At 40.0% G+C, this 15,728-nt stretch overlaps 1 protein-coding gene across 1 annotated transcript in view; it reads left to right on the top strand.

Annotated features, from left to right (window-relative positions):
• Window positions 1–2,697: 2,697 nt before the first annotated feature.
• The window catches only part of LOC120523529 (transcription regulator protein BACH1-like), a 144,065-nt gene continuing 131,034 nt past the window's right edge, over window positions 2,698–15,728 (top strand). Inside the window, exon 1 of the mRNA XM_039744928.1 lies at window positions 2,698–2,839. The gene's annotated coding sequence lies outside the window, so the exon portion shown is untranslated. The remainder of the gene's footprint in view (window positions 2,840–15,728) is intronic.

Here is a 15,728-nt window from a genome sequence, read left to right as displayed (position 1 = left end):
GGATCGGATGGGATCAACACCAGCATATGATCCACCTTCTTAAACTTGCGGAGCATACTCATCTTGTTATAATTATGTTTTTGTAATAATAATAATAGTTCAAAAGAACTCATTCCAATGGAAGCTTGCAGGGCATCACGGACAACAAACAGGAGGAAAGGTACTACAGTGTGCCAGGAAGTTGGATCGTCATGGGCTACACACCAAATCATCTGTTTTAGGGTTTTATTAAATAGTTCAGTCAGGCCATTCGTCTGAGTTTGATAATCCATGTAGTATAACTTCTTAATTCCAAAACTTTCACATAGCTGCTTTATGATGCAAGACATAAAGGGTGTGCCCTGATAAATGAGAATCTCGCAAGGGACACCAATATGTATGAACATATCCGAGAGTGCTTTTGTAATAGTCTGTGTGTCTGCCCATTGAAGCACTGCTACTTCTGGATATCTTGTGGCGTAATCGATTAACACAAGCATATACTGAAAGCCACTTTTACTTTTGGGAACCTGGCCAACAATATCTAATCCCACCCTCTTAAAGGGGATGTCTAAAATAGGCATTGGTACCAGGGGCTCCCTGTTGGGTCTGTGAGTGGAAACTATTTGACAGTCAGGACAAGCCTTACAAAATTGTTCCACATCCCAGCCCATATTCACCCAATAAAAGTGTTTCGAAATATGTTCCTTCGTCTTCTCCGCGGCGAGATGACCCCCCTAGGATATATATCATAGCTGGGATGGATGGTGTTTCTTACAGAGACATCTTCTCAGAGACATGTGTTCCCCTTGTATGCTAGATGGCAGCATCCTTCTGGTGTAGCTCAAATTCATGCACCCACAGGGTAGTATGGGAATTGTAGTCCTGATGGGCAGCCCTGTTCAAGTACCTGGGTGCTGCCAGGGAAAGGTGCCAGAGAAAAACTTCCCTATCCTATAGAAGTTTGCCTGACCCAGAAGTGCTTCTTGGTGGCAATGTTGTTGCACTGAAAGTACTTCTAGGTGCAATCTGAAAAAGAGCTGCTCTGCCTCCTCCAGGTAAGTTACAGTCGGGAGTAAAGTTAGGCTGAGTTCAACTGGGAGGTGCAGAGGAGAAGGATAAAAGAGAAAGAGTAAGAATAAGAGAAATAATTGTTTGTGTGAAGAGCCAAAAGGTGTTTTGTAGAATAAGAAAAGTTTATTGCAATCCAGCATTGTACTTGTGACCATTTTAGTACAAAGCTCTTGGTTCAAATAAACTTTTTTATCTTTTACAGGCTTGTCACACAAACATTCTTCCTCTTTCTCTTTTCTCCTTTTCCACTCCTCTCAGATGCAGGGAACTAACCAACAAACAAATTTCACAAAGGCAAAGGCTAGAATTGCCTTGGTAGCTTTCATATAAAAACAGAAAAAACCCTAGAACCATCACAGATTGCTTGTGCTGCTCTATAAAACAAATCACACAGACATTTGCTTACTGGTGCTTGAATTGATGGCAAACAGACAGCACTAGCCCAAGGCTGAGTGGGCTCACATCCTTGCAACATTTCTTTCTGGATAAGCACAGAAGACCTACTATGACCTCAACAAATGGTTTGCAGCTGAAAATAAAGCTGTCAAAAAAGAAATTCTTGCTAAGTACCAATTCATCTCCAAAGTTCTCCTTAGAAAGCACAAGTATATCCATCCATCCATTATCCAACCCGCTATATCCTAACTACGGGGTCACGGGAGCCAATCCCAGCCAACACAGGGTGCAGGGCAGGAAACAAACACAGGGCAGGGTGCCAGCCCACACACTAGGGACAATTTAGGATCACCAATCCACCTAACTTACATGTCTTTGGACTGTGAAAGGAAACTGGAGCACCTGGAGGAAACCCACACAGACATGGTTTGAACATGCAAACTCCACGCTGGGAGGACCTGGGAAGCAAACCCAGGTCTCCTTACTACAAGGCAGTATCACTACTGCGCCACCATGCTGCCCTACAAGTACTGTATATACAGTATATATATATATATATATATATATATATATATATATATATATATACACACACACATACATACAGTATATCTATATACAGCAGATATATATATAATTTAGAATGATGTGGTTACTGATTCCGTTTCTTATAACTGAACATTACGTGTTATTGAAATTGAATTATCTTTAGGCATTATTTTAAAGAACAAAAGCATAATTTAACAAAATACAGGAATGTTCTAAAAACAGTTATAATTTTAAATACAGCAATACAACAAAATGAATTTGAACAGGAGTATCAGTATAAACAATAATTTTCGGCAAGTTTTAAAAATACGTTAAGGTGTTTGCATTTAGACGATTTTTAAATCATAGCTATTCTTTAGAAATGGTTAAAGATGATTCATCCAGCCACTGATTTTCCTCTTTCACTTAGTCCTTTACTAGAGCTGAAGGTAAGCCCGACGATACCGGGCTCCAGTCCACGCTTACACTTGGTCAATACAGAATCAGCATAATTCTGACAAGCCGATTTACCACAGTACAGATGTTGTTGTTTTCATTTATGAAAGACTTTTCCAATAGCACGTTCAAATGTTTTCAACTTTTCTTTAGGCGTCTAGTTGTGCTAAATAAGCGGAAGAGGAGACTTGGAAAAACAGAATGTCGTCAGGATGTTTGTAGCCAATAAAACTGCCTTAGTGGTTAAGGAGGCGGGACAAAGAATATTTGTGCAATGTATCACATGACAGATTCTAAAAAAAATAAAGGTTTTTAGCCTGCGGACGAAATATAAAGTATCTTTCTGATGGAAGATTGTTCTGAAGTTGGGAAGTAATGTACAATTAAAGCGATGACAACTTGACATGTAAGTTAATGACGTTTACAAAAGGCATTGTTCCTCGTGCGACAAAAGTAGGCTATCCATACCATGGCGACATCTCCCTGCTACTGGAGTTACCGTATGGGTAATCATTGTGTTTGGTTCACAGGAAAGAAGTGTTCAATCTATACGGTATAGAAAGGGTCTTTTCCAGCAAATCTGGCACAGTAATGAAAGCAGTTAAGAAAACAGAATCGTTTACAGCTTTTCAGTGGTAGCAGAATTCGTTTTATTTACGCGAAGCAGTTGCTGCGACTGTATTAGCATGTATTACTTTGAGAACAGGCAATGAAATGAAACTTGCCTGCTACACCACTGCCGTTTATTTTCTAGCAGTTAAAAGGTTAACATGATCGAATCTTGATTGCATCAGGCGAACAATTTTAAGACTTATTTGCGTAAAAGTACTATTATGATTATTTCTTGTGTCGTCGGATGATTTTAAATTTCCATGCAAAGTTCGGAAGTTTACTTTAAGACTGTGTTGGAGTTTTGAAACTTTACACTATGTAACACTCATTGATTTTTTTCTTCTTGTCATGAATCTTATGTATTGTCAAAATTAAGAAATATAATTTTAATAGTTTTGTTCAACGGCTTTTACGCGTCCGTGACGTAAAAGATCAGATGGTATGTTTGACAGATAATAACAGAAAAGGGCACACATGAAAAAGTGCATTCTCATCCTTTGTCAGCCAATTTGCATGAGTCAAGTGCCTCCTTGTTGCTTAACTTGCACATATTTACTGGATTTTGTGGACATTGTTTAGGCTCTTTTATGATAAAAAGAAGTTATTTTTGCTGCACTAAGGATTACTTCTGTTATTTCTGTTATATTTGAAACATAAACGTTGTATGAAATTTTATTATTTAAAGTTTTATGAAAGATGGTTTGAACCTGGTGATAATCATAAACATTTTTACAATATGAACTTTAACAATCTACTGCTGTACATCACCTTTGAAGAAATTTAAGTGTACTGTAGAAATTGACTATGCAACCATAAATTTGAAGTGCAAGTGTTTTTAGAAGATATTTGCATCTGGATCCTAAGACATAGCTAGAAAAGGGGAGGCTTGTGCTTATTGATGTTGTAACAAAATGTGTTACATTGAAACAAATGTGTCAAGATACTTTAATATGTTTTCAGCTCATACTGTATTTATGAACTAATTAAATTGCTGTTTTATCAATATTCATAGACTCACTAGTCATGTCTGACATCTTTCTTGTCTTGTCCTCTGTTCCTTTTTCTGTAACATACAGTAAAAGGAAATTCCATATTTCAATTGTTGTCTAAAGTTATCAGTACATTTTTAATAAGGCATATACACTTATCAGTTGCAACATTAAAGCCACCCGCCTAATATTATGCAGGTATACTTGTGCTCCCAAAACATTGATAAGCCAGTCAAGGCCTGGTCTCCATAAGACCTCTGAAGGTGTCCCGTGGCATGTGACACCAAGACATCAGCAGCAGATCTTTTAAGTCCTTTAAATTGGAGCCTCCATGGATCGAACTTGATTTTTCCAACACTTCCCACATATGCTTGATCAGACTGAGATGTCTGGCATTTGGAGGCCAAGTCAACACCATGAACTCTTGTCACGCTCCTCAAAACACTCCTCCATATTTTTGCAGTGTGGCAAAAATCCTCCTGCTGAGTGAGGCCACTGCCATCAGGGAATATTGTTGCCAAGAAGGGATACATGTAGTCTGCAACAATCCTTAGGTAGTTGGCAAATATCAAAGTAATGTATGAATTCCAGGACCCAAGGTTTTTCAGCAGAGTTTTGCCCAGAGCATTGCGCAACCTCCATCGTGTTTCCTTCTTCCTATCATAGTGTATCCTGCTGCCATCTTTTCCCCAGGTGAATGACACACACCTGGCCCTACACATGATCTAAAAGAAAACATGATTTGTCAGAACAGGCCACCTTATTCCATTACTCCATGGTCCATGACTGATGCTAACATGACAGTTGTAGACATTTTCGATGGCAGATGTGGGCCAGCATGGGCAATCTAACCTGTCTGCTGCTACTCAGCCCTATACTAAGCAAGCTGTGATGCACTGTATGTTCTGTCACCTTTCCTTCAAGGTCAGCATTAAGTTTTTTAGCAGTTTGTGCTACAGTAGCAGTTCTGTAGAGTCAGGCCAGAAGCGTTAGTCTTTGTTCCCCACTCACATTAGTGAAACCTGGGCACCCTTGACCCTGTCAGCAGTTCACTGGTTGTCCTTCCTTGGATCACTTTTGGTAGGTACTGACCGCTGCATACTGGGGGTGTGACCCAGTCTTCTGGCCATCACTGTTTGGCTCATGTTAAAGTCACTTGGATCCATACTCTTTCTCATTTCTAATGCTTCCAACAAATCACCTTCAAGAACTGACTGCTCACTTGATGCTTAATATATCCCACCCCTTGAGAGGTGTCATTGTAACGAGATATAATCAATGTATTCAATTCACCTGTCAGTTGTTTTACTGGTGTGGCTGTGCATTGTAATTATTCATTAATATTCAGTAACTCGGGTTCAGTCAGTGATAAACTTGTTTAAAATCCATTTATGTTTTAGTGCAGTGTTATTTATTGTGATAGTGCCTTTTGTGTAAGATATTCAGGATTGATTTGCTTTAAAACTTTTCATTACATGCATTACCCTTACCATAATTATTATATATAGTGCATTTTCAGTTGATATTTGTGCATGTTTTCAATATGATGTACATTATTATTATTTTTAACACTTAAGATAAGTTTCTGTTATATTTAGATCACTATATTTTATTTATAAGTTTAGTAGTTTTCAAGTCAAAATTATTTCTTCACAATCAGATGAATATTAATTGGCTAAATAAAACTGCATTCTAAAATGAGGCATTTCATATAAATTTTAAAAATACTTTGTCACTTCTTGGAGCATAATCGGGCTTAAGAGTACACAAGTATATAGGTGAATGAATAAGCCTTATAACTTACAGAATATGTAGATTTAAAGAAGCAAAACGTTTAGCTTAAGGAACAATGCCTTCTGCATTTGAGACATCCTTGTGATAAAGAAAGGAAACTAGAAATAATTGTTTTATCACAGATTTTTTCCTTTTTTGCTTGTCTATTTACAGCCTGTGTCTCGAGTGTAGTTATGACAAATAAAAGTTCCCAGCAACAAGCTATATGCTCGCGTGGCCATTTTCCCTGTGGGCTGAGGCACAAAGCTGTCTTTGTCTTGACTGCTTGTTTCAGTGAATCAAGTGGTCATACCATCTTGGCTGTGTGCTATTCTTATTGAATAGAGTATTGGACGGAATATATTGAGGGCATCAATAATAATTTTGGGTGGCACAGTGTGGTAGCACTGCTTTCTTGCAGTGAAGGAGATTGAGGTTTATGTGTACATGGAGTTTACATGTTCTCCCCATATGCTCCAGTTTCCTCCCAAAGTCGAAATATATGTATACAGGTTAGCTGGATTGGTGTCACTAAAATGGCTGTGAATGTATGTGTGTCAACCCTGCAATGTACTGGAGCCCTGTCCAGGGTTTGTACCTGCCTTGTGTCTGATGCTAGCAGGGATAAGCTCCAACTGCCCTGTGATCTGGCTCTGGATAAGTGGATTAGGAAGATTGATAAATGGTTGCCTGTTAGTTCAGTTCTTGTCACCAGATTACATACTACGTGCCTTCTCAGTATTCTCTCTTACTGAAGCACATGTTTGCATTATTAACCTAGTGGCAGTATGCAATTTTTGTGACATAAAGAAATGTGCTTTTGTATGGTGAAATAGTAAAAGTGATTGTTAAGAGTGCCCTTTTCAGTTATTATTGTGTAGCAACCTACAGAATGGAGCCATCAATTCACATCTGGGCATCAATTTAATTTCATAATTTCAGTGATGGGCGCTTGGTATTTCCAAAGCGAATCCATTTGGTGGAAGACTAACAGGGTAGTTTGTGAAGTGAAACATACAACAGTGGCTTACTTTTGGCTTTTTTGCCTTCTTAAAACAACATGTATTGTAATATGTTGTCGGAGATGGCTGGGATGGCGACCTGGCTGGATCGCCTAGGAAAACCAGAGGAGGGCTTACTCCTTCCCCAGATAATGTGGGGGCGACTGCCCTGGTTCCTTTGGGGGTCACGGGTGCAGAGCTTTGAAGCTCAACCCTGCAGGGGCCCGTGGTCACCACCAGGGGGCACCCCAATGCCTGGAGAGCCCTGGACCTCAGCACTTCCGCCACACCAGGAAGTGCTCGGGGGAAGAGGAGCAGGGACACTCGGAGTGCTTCCGGCGATACAGCCGGCACTTCCGCCACACTGGGGTGTGTCGGTGGAAGATTGCCGGAGCACACCTGGAGAACCTCTGGGGGGACATAAAAGGGGCCGCCTCCCTTCATTGAGGCCTGAAAGGAGAGAGAAGGAGGCGGTCTGAAGGAAATGCATACTGTTGTGTTGGCCTGGACTGTTGTGGTAATTGGTGCTGCGGAACTGGGTTTGTGCACTTTAAATACTTGTAAATAAATGTGTGTTGGACTTTATAATGATGTCCGTCTGTCTGTGTCTGGGCTGCTTCCCACATATGTATATATTTTAAAATGCAAATTAATACTGTATAAACATTATAAACATTTTTGCATGAAAAACTGACGTATTCAGTAAGTTTTAAGGCTGTTTCATTCAACCATTTCATTGACTTGTGTATCCTTAATCTCATTGTAAGCTGAAGGAGCAGACAAGGTGTTTTATTATCATTATTATCGCAAAATTTTATTTAACTTGCTGTCTCTGTTTGTCTAGTCAAATTTTGCAGTCAGTTTTTTACAGATTCATTAAGTGATTCAAAAAAAAGCAACTCTTACAATTTGAATACTTCTCCAGTTATAATCATTATCCTGCATAGTTTAATCAGCTTTTATATGTTGTGTCATTTTCTTTCCATTATTTTGTTTTTTCTTAGCGTTTTATTGATTTTATTAAAATCAAATTACATTCCATACATGTAAGTCAAGCTTAACAAAACTAGGTTTGAAACAAATCAACCCCCACCCAGGAGAAAGAGAGTTAGGCCAGCAGAGTAAAAGTTTAAACTAGTAAAAATAAGTAAATGAGTAAATTAATAAATGAAAAAAAAAATAGAATAAAAAGGAGGGAGAGGAAATCCACTTCCACAATTTAAATGCTTATGCTTAACTGTTATTGATTTGATCCTTCCATCCATCCATTCATTAGCCAACCTACAGGGTCACAGGGGTCTGCTGGAGCCAATCCCAGCCAACACAGGGTGCAAGGCAGGAAACAAACCCCAGGCAGGGCGCCAGCCCACCACAGTTTGGTCCTCCCAGGTTTTGAAAAAGTTTTGTACAGATCCTCTAAGTGAGAATTAGATTTGTCCCAATTTCAAATAGTACATAACATTAGTTACCCACTGACTTAAAGCAGGTGAGTTAGTATTCTTCCAGTTGAGCAAGATAAGTCTACATGCCAATAGTGAAGTAGAGGCAATGACAGTTTGTTTGTCCTTCTCCACTTTAAGCCCATCTTGAAGTACGCCAAAGGAAGGATTAGGAGGGATTGTGACACCAAGGCTGTCTGATAGGCATTTAAAAATTTTGGTCCAAAATGATGGTAATTTGGTGCACGCTCAAAACATATGACCCAGTGAGGCTGGAACTTGATTGTAAATTTCGCAGGTTGGATCTTGCTCTAGAAACATTTTGGACAATTTTAAACGAGGCAGATGTGCTTGATATATAATTTTGAGTTTAATAATTGTATGCTTTGCACATATGGATCTCAAGTGAATTCTGTGCATTGCTACCTTCCACTCCTTTTTTGAGATGTTGAGTGAGAGATCCTTTTCCCACTGTACTCTGGGATCTTTGAAAGGGTGAAACTGTAAAATGTTTTTATATGTTATTGAGATAACATGTCTGAGTCCTTAAGACTGATCAATATTTTTTCCAGGAATAGAGTTTGGTGGGAGGTGAGGAAAATGAGCAGGTTTTGTTTAACAAAGTTTTTAATTTGAAGGTAGTGAAAGAAACGTGTTGCTGGAAAGTTAAATTTGGAGTGCAGTTGTTCATAGGATGCAAAGACGTTGTCTATATACTGATCTCTAAGTGATTTAATCCCAAATGTTTTCCAGACATTAAAAACTGCATACGTTTAAGAGGGTGGAAAAAGGTGGTACTCGTGCAGAGGTACCAAAGATAAAAAGCTTCTCAAACTTAAAATACTTCCTACATTGGTTGCATATTCTGAGTGAGTGAAGCACAATTGGGTTGTTAGTATATTGGTGATGGCTTGTACTTATTGGGGTACAAAGCAAGGAATATAAAGAAGTACTACAGACCAAGCCTTTTTATGTTCATCTATTTTTGTCCATGTCCAGGTTTTATAGCTTGTATATTTGCTGCCCAGTAATAAAATTGAAAATTAGGTAGAGCTATGCCACCTTCTGCCTTAGGTCATTGTAGGATCACCCTTTGGATATGTGGAGGTTATGGTTAAATCTAATTTCTTAAAAAATGATTTATTGATGTACAGTAGACCCCCGCGAAGTCACGGTTCAGAGTTTGCGGCCTCAGTCATTCGCAGATTTTTCCTTAGAACCTAACTAATAACTGTTAGAGGAAACCACAAATATCCTCTGCAATTTTTATGGCTTTTTTTTGGCAATACTGTATTTCAGAGAGAACAGGAAGCAACTGCAGAGAAAACCATGGCTTGGGAGGGTGAAAGTAGCCAATAGAATTTGAAACTGCAACTCCCAGCAGCCCCTGCAATGAGTCTGATTGGTCTTCTGCTGAGGGTGCTGGGGCTGTTGAGGTCAAAGGATGTTAGCGCGGCTTTTAAAAAGGGGGCTGGTGACCAAAAGCAAAAGAAAAAGTGTTTGTAATTTGTGTTACAAATTCCTGTCTATCTGCCTGCCTTCTGTTGGGTTACCTGTACTTATTCATTTTGTCCTGGATTGTTTCATGCATCTGGATTGTCTGCCGTCTGCCTGTGTACATGAGGACTTTAAGTGGATTCATGGCCATCCTGCAAAAAAAGGAGCGCTCCTGAACCCGTCCATCCATCTTCACCATATCAGGAACTACTGCTGGGACTATCTTTACATTCCCATTCAATGTGCAGATCTCTGGGCTATTTATTTTCATCATTACATTTCATCCATTGCAGTTTTTCATTAACTTTTTCACGATTTACTGTGTGTGTTTTGTTTGTGCTTTGTTGTATTTAATGTGTAACGGAAACAGGGGTGGTATCGTTGTTTTCTTATTTAATTTGTTTTCATTCTTCTGTTTACATTCTTTATTTGCTGTTTGATTACCGGTTTGCTTTGTTTTCGTCTCTGTTTGTGAGTGTGCATGGGTTGGGTCAAGGCTGGGTGCATTCCTGGAATCTTCACCATGAAAATAAATAAATCACCGTCTTCTCGACGGTGTGAATCTTAGCGGCACCAGACCGCTATCGTGTTATTCATTTCTCCTTGCTGCTGATTGACTGTGATGCATCTCCAGCTGAGTGTTCTTGTGTTTTCCGTTTTGTTCCTCTTAACCCTTAAACCGCCACAACCGGCTATACAGTAGTCATTTCCCAATGCCATTTGCAAGTACGCAGGAGCTGATCATTCAGTGCCGTACATTCGTTGAGCAGCCAGCTCATTACCACTGCCAGCCCCTTGTGAGCAGAGGGGCTGAATGCACCCCTAGAAGACACAGACACTCCTCAAAAACCCCCTCTTAAAAAACGGTGATAGATTACCTTCACATTGCTTCCTTACTTGCTGGGCTTACTTGCGGCTTCTCTGTCGCATGATATGCTTCTCGCGCGATGCTGCGCTTACTTAAAAGCCTGGACAGCACCTTTCCTTTTAGGCTGATTGCTTTGTTTCTCTCTCCTCCCCCAGACATTCTCTGCTACTGTTGGGGGTTGTGCTCTCCTATGATGTTTTTCTATTCTTTAATCGATAACTAACTGCATACTGAGCTCCTTTTACTTCTGAAAGAGACATGTTTGTTTGAAGTGTTTGAATAAAGCTCCTGTCTCTACAATCTCCTGTGTTTCTGTGCAATTCTGTGACCCAAGCCTGATACTCTGCAGTATTGCAGCCTCACTGTCCCTGGGATTGAGCCTCTGCACTAGACTAGCCTGCAAGCATCAGCGCTTACCTCTGTGTGCTTGCGTGCAGCCAGTTCAAGTGCAGTTTCATCCATGGCATCAGTTGAACTTTGTACATATTATTCCAGTAGTTTTTTAAATAGTTTTTACAGTTCGTAAGCAGTGTGTAAAATGATCATTGTTGCAGTAATTATGATGCTCTTTGCATGAAAAAAAATGTGTTTCATTAAAATTTCACTTTTTCTTTGTTAATTATGATTTACTTAAAGTGCAGCAAAAAAGTATTTGGCGCCCAGGGATGCATAAACCCCCAAGTATGTGGCAGTTTAAGGGTTAAAGCCCCAAGAAGCCGCCAAAACGAGCTGCACCGTCTAAGGCTTCTGGCAATGAAAACACGCTTGCATGAATTACAGTACATATAGCAGTAACATCTGTATTTTTCATTCTAGCACTGCGGGAGACATAGCAGTACAGTATAAAGGTTTTCCTTTGTATTCTTTATTTTTAGTTAATGTATTAAGCTGAGTTTGAAATTAAAGTGTTTTGGGGGCATATTTAGGGTCTAAACTATGAAAATAGGCATTTTTTTTAACCACATCCAAAATTCGCGGTTTTTCACAATTCACGGGTGCTCTAGGAACCTAACCCCCGGAAATTTTGGGGGTATACTGTATATTGTAATGTTTTGAAATAGATAAAGAAGCTTAGGAATGAAATACATATTGACAGTATTAATTCTTCCAGCTAAAGTGAGATAAAGGATAGACCATCTATGCAAGTCTTACTTAATTTTATCCATGCAGACAGCAAAATTTTGTTGATAAAGAGGTTTATGTTTACTTGTGATGTTTAGAACAATTAGAACAATTAGAACAATCTAGACGAGAACAGGCCATTCAGCCCAACAAAGCTCGCCAGTCCTATCCACTTGCTTCCTCCAAGAAAACATCAAGTCGAGTTTTGAAAGTCCCTAACGTCTTACTGTCTACCACACTACTTGGTAACTTATTCCAAGTGTCTATCGTTCTTTGTGTAAAGAAAAACTTCCTAATGTTTGTGCGAAATTTACCCTTAACAAGTTTCCAACTGTGTCCCCGTGTTCTTGATGAGCTCATTTTAAAATACAAGTCTCGATCCACTGTACTAATTCCCTTCATAATTTTAAACACTTCAATCATGTCACCTCTTAATCTTCTTTTGCTTAAACTGTAAAGGCCCAGCTCTTTTAATCTTTCCTCATAATTCAACCCCTGTAGACCTGGAATCAGCCTAGTCGCTCTTCTCTGGACCTTTTCTAGTGCTGCTATGTCCTTTTGTAGCCTGGAGACCAAAACTGCACACAGTACTCAAGATGAGGCCTCACCAGTGCATTATAAAGGTTGAGCATAACCTCCTTGGACTTGTACTCCACAGATCGTGCTATATAACCTAACATTCTGTTAGCCTTCTTAATGGCTTCTGAACACTGTTTGGAAGTTGATAGCTTGGAGTCCACTATGACTCCTAAATCCTTCTCATAAGGTGTACTCTCGATTTTTCGACCGCCCATTGTGTATTCAAACCTAATATTTTTACTTCCTATGTGTAATACTTTACATTTACTGACATTAAATTTCATCTGCCACAAATCTGCCCAAGCCTGTATGCTATCCAAGTCCTTCTGTAATGATATAACGGATTCCAAATTATCTGCTAATCCACCTATCTTGGTATCATCTGCAAACTTAACCAGCTTGTTACTTATATTCCTATCTAAATCATTTATATATATTAAAAATAGCAGCGGCCCTAGCACTGACCCCTGTGGAACACCACTCTTAACATCGCCAGTTCTGATGAGGTTCCTCGCACCATCACCCTCTGCTTCCTGTGTCTGAGCCAATTCTGCACCCATCTAAAAACATCACCCTGAATTCCCACTTCTTTTAACTTGATGCCCAACCTCTCATGTGGCACCTTATCAAATGCTTTCTGAAAGTCCAGATAAATAATATCATAAGCTCCACTTTGATCGTATCCTTTTGTTGCCTCCTCATAGAATTCCAACATGTTAGTAAAACACGACCTCCCCCTTCTGAACCCATGCTGACTGTTCAGAATAACTCCTGTCCTTGTCATGTGTTGCTCAATCTTATCCTTAATAATTCCTTCCATTAATTTTCCTGTGATGCTTGTTAAGCTTACTGGCCTATAGTTGCTTGGATCTGCCCTGTCACCCTTTTTATATAATGGGATGATATTTGCCATTTTCCAGTCCTTTGGAATCTCTCCAGTGCACAGTGACTTCCTAAAAATATGTGTCAAGGGTTTATATATGTACTCACTAGCCTCCTTAAGAACACGAGGATAAATATTATCTGGGCCTGGTGATTTGTTTGATTTCATCTTATTTAATCTGAGCAGCACTTCTCCCTCTACAATTTCCAAATCCCTCAGTACCTCCTTAGTAGTTGTGTTTACCTCTGGCAGGTTATCCACTTGCTCACTTGTAAACACCTCAGAAAAATGTAAGTTTAGGGCATCTGCTATTTCATTGTCTGTATCTTTTAATTCCCTTTACTATTCCTGATGAACTTGACCTCCTCCTTAACTGTTCTTTTACTACTAAAATACTGAAAGAATCTCTTGGGGTCTTCTTTCGCCTTATCTGCTATATTCCTCTCCAACTGTCTTTTAGCCTCTCTGATATCCTTCTTAATGGTTGCCCTCATGTTCTCATACGCTCACGGTTCTCTTTGCAGTCATTAGTCTTATATGCCTTATACAGCAGTTTTTCCTTTGCAACTTCTTTTTAAATCTTTATTAATCCATCGTGGAGATTTTTTAGTTTCCTATTACTTCCAAATTTAGGTATGTATCTGTCCTGCATTACATGTAAAACATTTTAAACCTGTTCCACTGCTCCTCGACTGTCTCCACATTTAAAAGCTTATCCCAGTCTATCCTACTTAGACTTTGTCGCATCTGCTCAAAATTAGCCCTACTAAAGTTCAACTTAACAATTTTAGTCTTTGCATCTGTACTCTTACAAAATACTGAGAATTGTATTACATTATGGTCACTTGACCCTAGTGGTTCAATCACCTCTACACCCTCAATTCTATCCTGATTATTACAGAATACTAAATCCAGATAGGCTTCACCCCTTGTTGGTGCTTTAACATGCTGTGTTAAAAACAGTCGCGATTACTTCTAAAACTCCTGCTCTTGTGCTCCTCCATCTGTAAGGTTATCCCAGTTAATATTTGGATAATTAAAGTCCCCATGACTATAATATCCCCTGTAAACTTGCCTTTTGATATTACTAAAAGATGTGTGTTGAAATTACTGTCTGAATTGGGTGGTCTATAACACACTCCTAAAATGAGACCTTTTTCCCTAATATTTTCCAGGCGAAGCCACATGTCCTCACTAAGATGGGGCTCATCATCCAACTGAAGATGACTTACATTTAATTCCTGTTTGGCATAAACAGCAACCCCACCTCCTTTTCTGTTCTGTCTATCCTTCCTAAAAATGTGTATCCCTCTATGTTACACTCATCCCCATCTTTGTTATTTAGCCAGGTTTCCGTTATTGCTATAATATCATAATTGTGCTCTGCTACATACAACTCCAACTCACTTACCTTATTTTTGATACTTCTAGCATTAAGGCAAGCTATTTTTAATGTGTTAATCCTTCTATCTTTACGTGTTTGCTTAAAATTTACATTACTATGCATTTTTATTTCTACACCATTGTTTGTTCTTCCATGTATAGATCTAAATCTGGCCTGTCCTAAACTCCCTGCCCCCCCATTCCCTAGTTTAAACAATCCTCGACTAGCCTACACATACGCCTCCCCAATACATTGGTGCCCCTCCGGTTCAGATGTAACCCGTCCACGGAACAGGTCCCATCTGTTCCAAAAGGAGTCCCAATGCCCCATAAACCTATACCCTTCTACCCTGCACCAAGATTTGAGCCACGCGTTAAGCCTTCTAATCTCCTCAATCTTACCTGGACTGGCGCGTGGCACAGGCAGAACTTCGGAGAAGACTACCTTGTCAGTTCTGCTCCTCAGCTTGGTACCTAACTCTTTGAATTTGGATCGCAGAACTGACAGACTACCCTTATGTATGTCATTTGTTCCAACGTGGACAATGACAACTGGATCCACCCCCGCTCTGGCCAAGAGCCTATCCACCCTTCCAGGGAGGTCTCCCACCTGTGCTCCCGGAAGGCAACACACCGTCGAGACTCTCTCTCTCTGGAGCACACCTGCGCTTCAATCCCCTAATGATTGAGTCCCCAACTATCACTACCTCTCTCTTTTGGGAACTGGTTTTGAGGTGGCCCGTTGGGGCTCCTCAACCCTGCCTACCACCTCAGAATTATCAGAGTCACCGTCCAGCTCCGCCAGGACATGATAACGGTTAGACACTTCTAATTCTGGGGTTGATGCCCCTGGACAGTGTGCACCCTTTACCTTACGCCTTGACCGTGACCCACCTATTCCTACCTGTCTGGTCTGGAATCTCCTCCCGCCACCTTAGGGGTGCACACTATCTCTAAAGGACACCTGGGCCAAGTCCGCCAATTCTCTATTACAACGCAGGTCAGCCAACTCCTCCTCCAGTTCAGCGACCCTGAGCTCGAGGTGCTGGATCAGCTGGCATCTCTTGCAGATGTAGCCCTCATAGACAACTGGCTCTTCCAAACCATCATCTAAAAGTCCAACATCCAACAGGACTTGCATTGCACTGG

Source organism: Polypterus senegalus, chromosome 2, assembly GCF_016835505.1.
Source record: "Polypterus senegalus isolate Bchr_013 chromosome 2, ASM1683550v1, whole genome shotgun sequence".
Taxonomy (NCBI): Eukaryota; Metazoa; Chordata; class Cladistia; order Polypteriformes; family Polypteridae; genus Polypterus; species Polypterus senegalus.
Note: the sequence above shows the minus strand (reverse complement) of the source record. Positions and strands in the feature narration are given on the sequence as shown.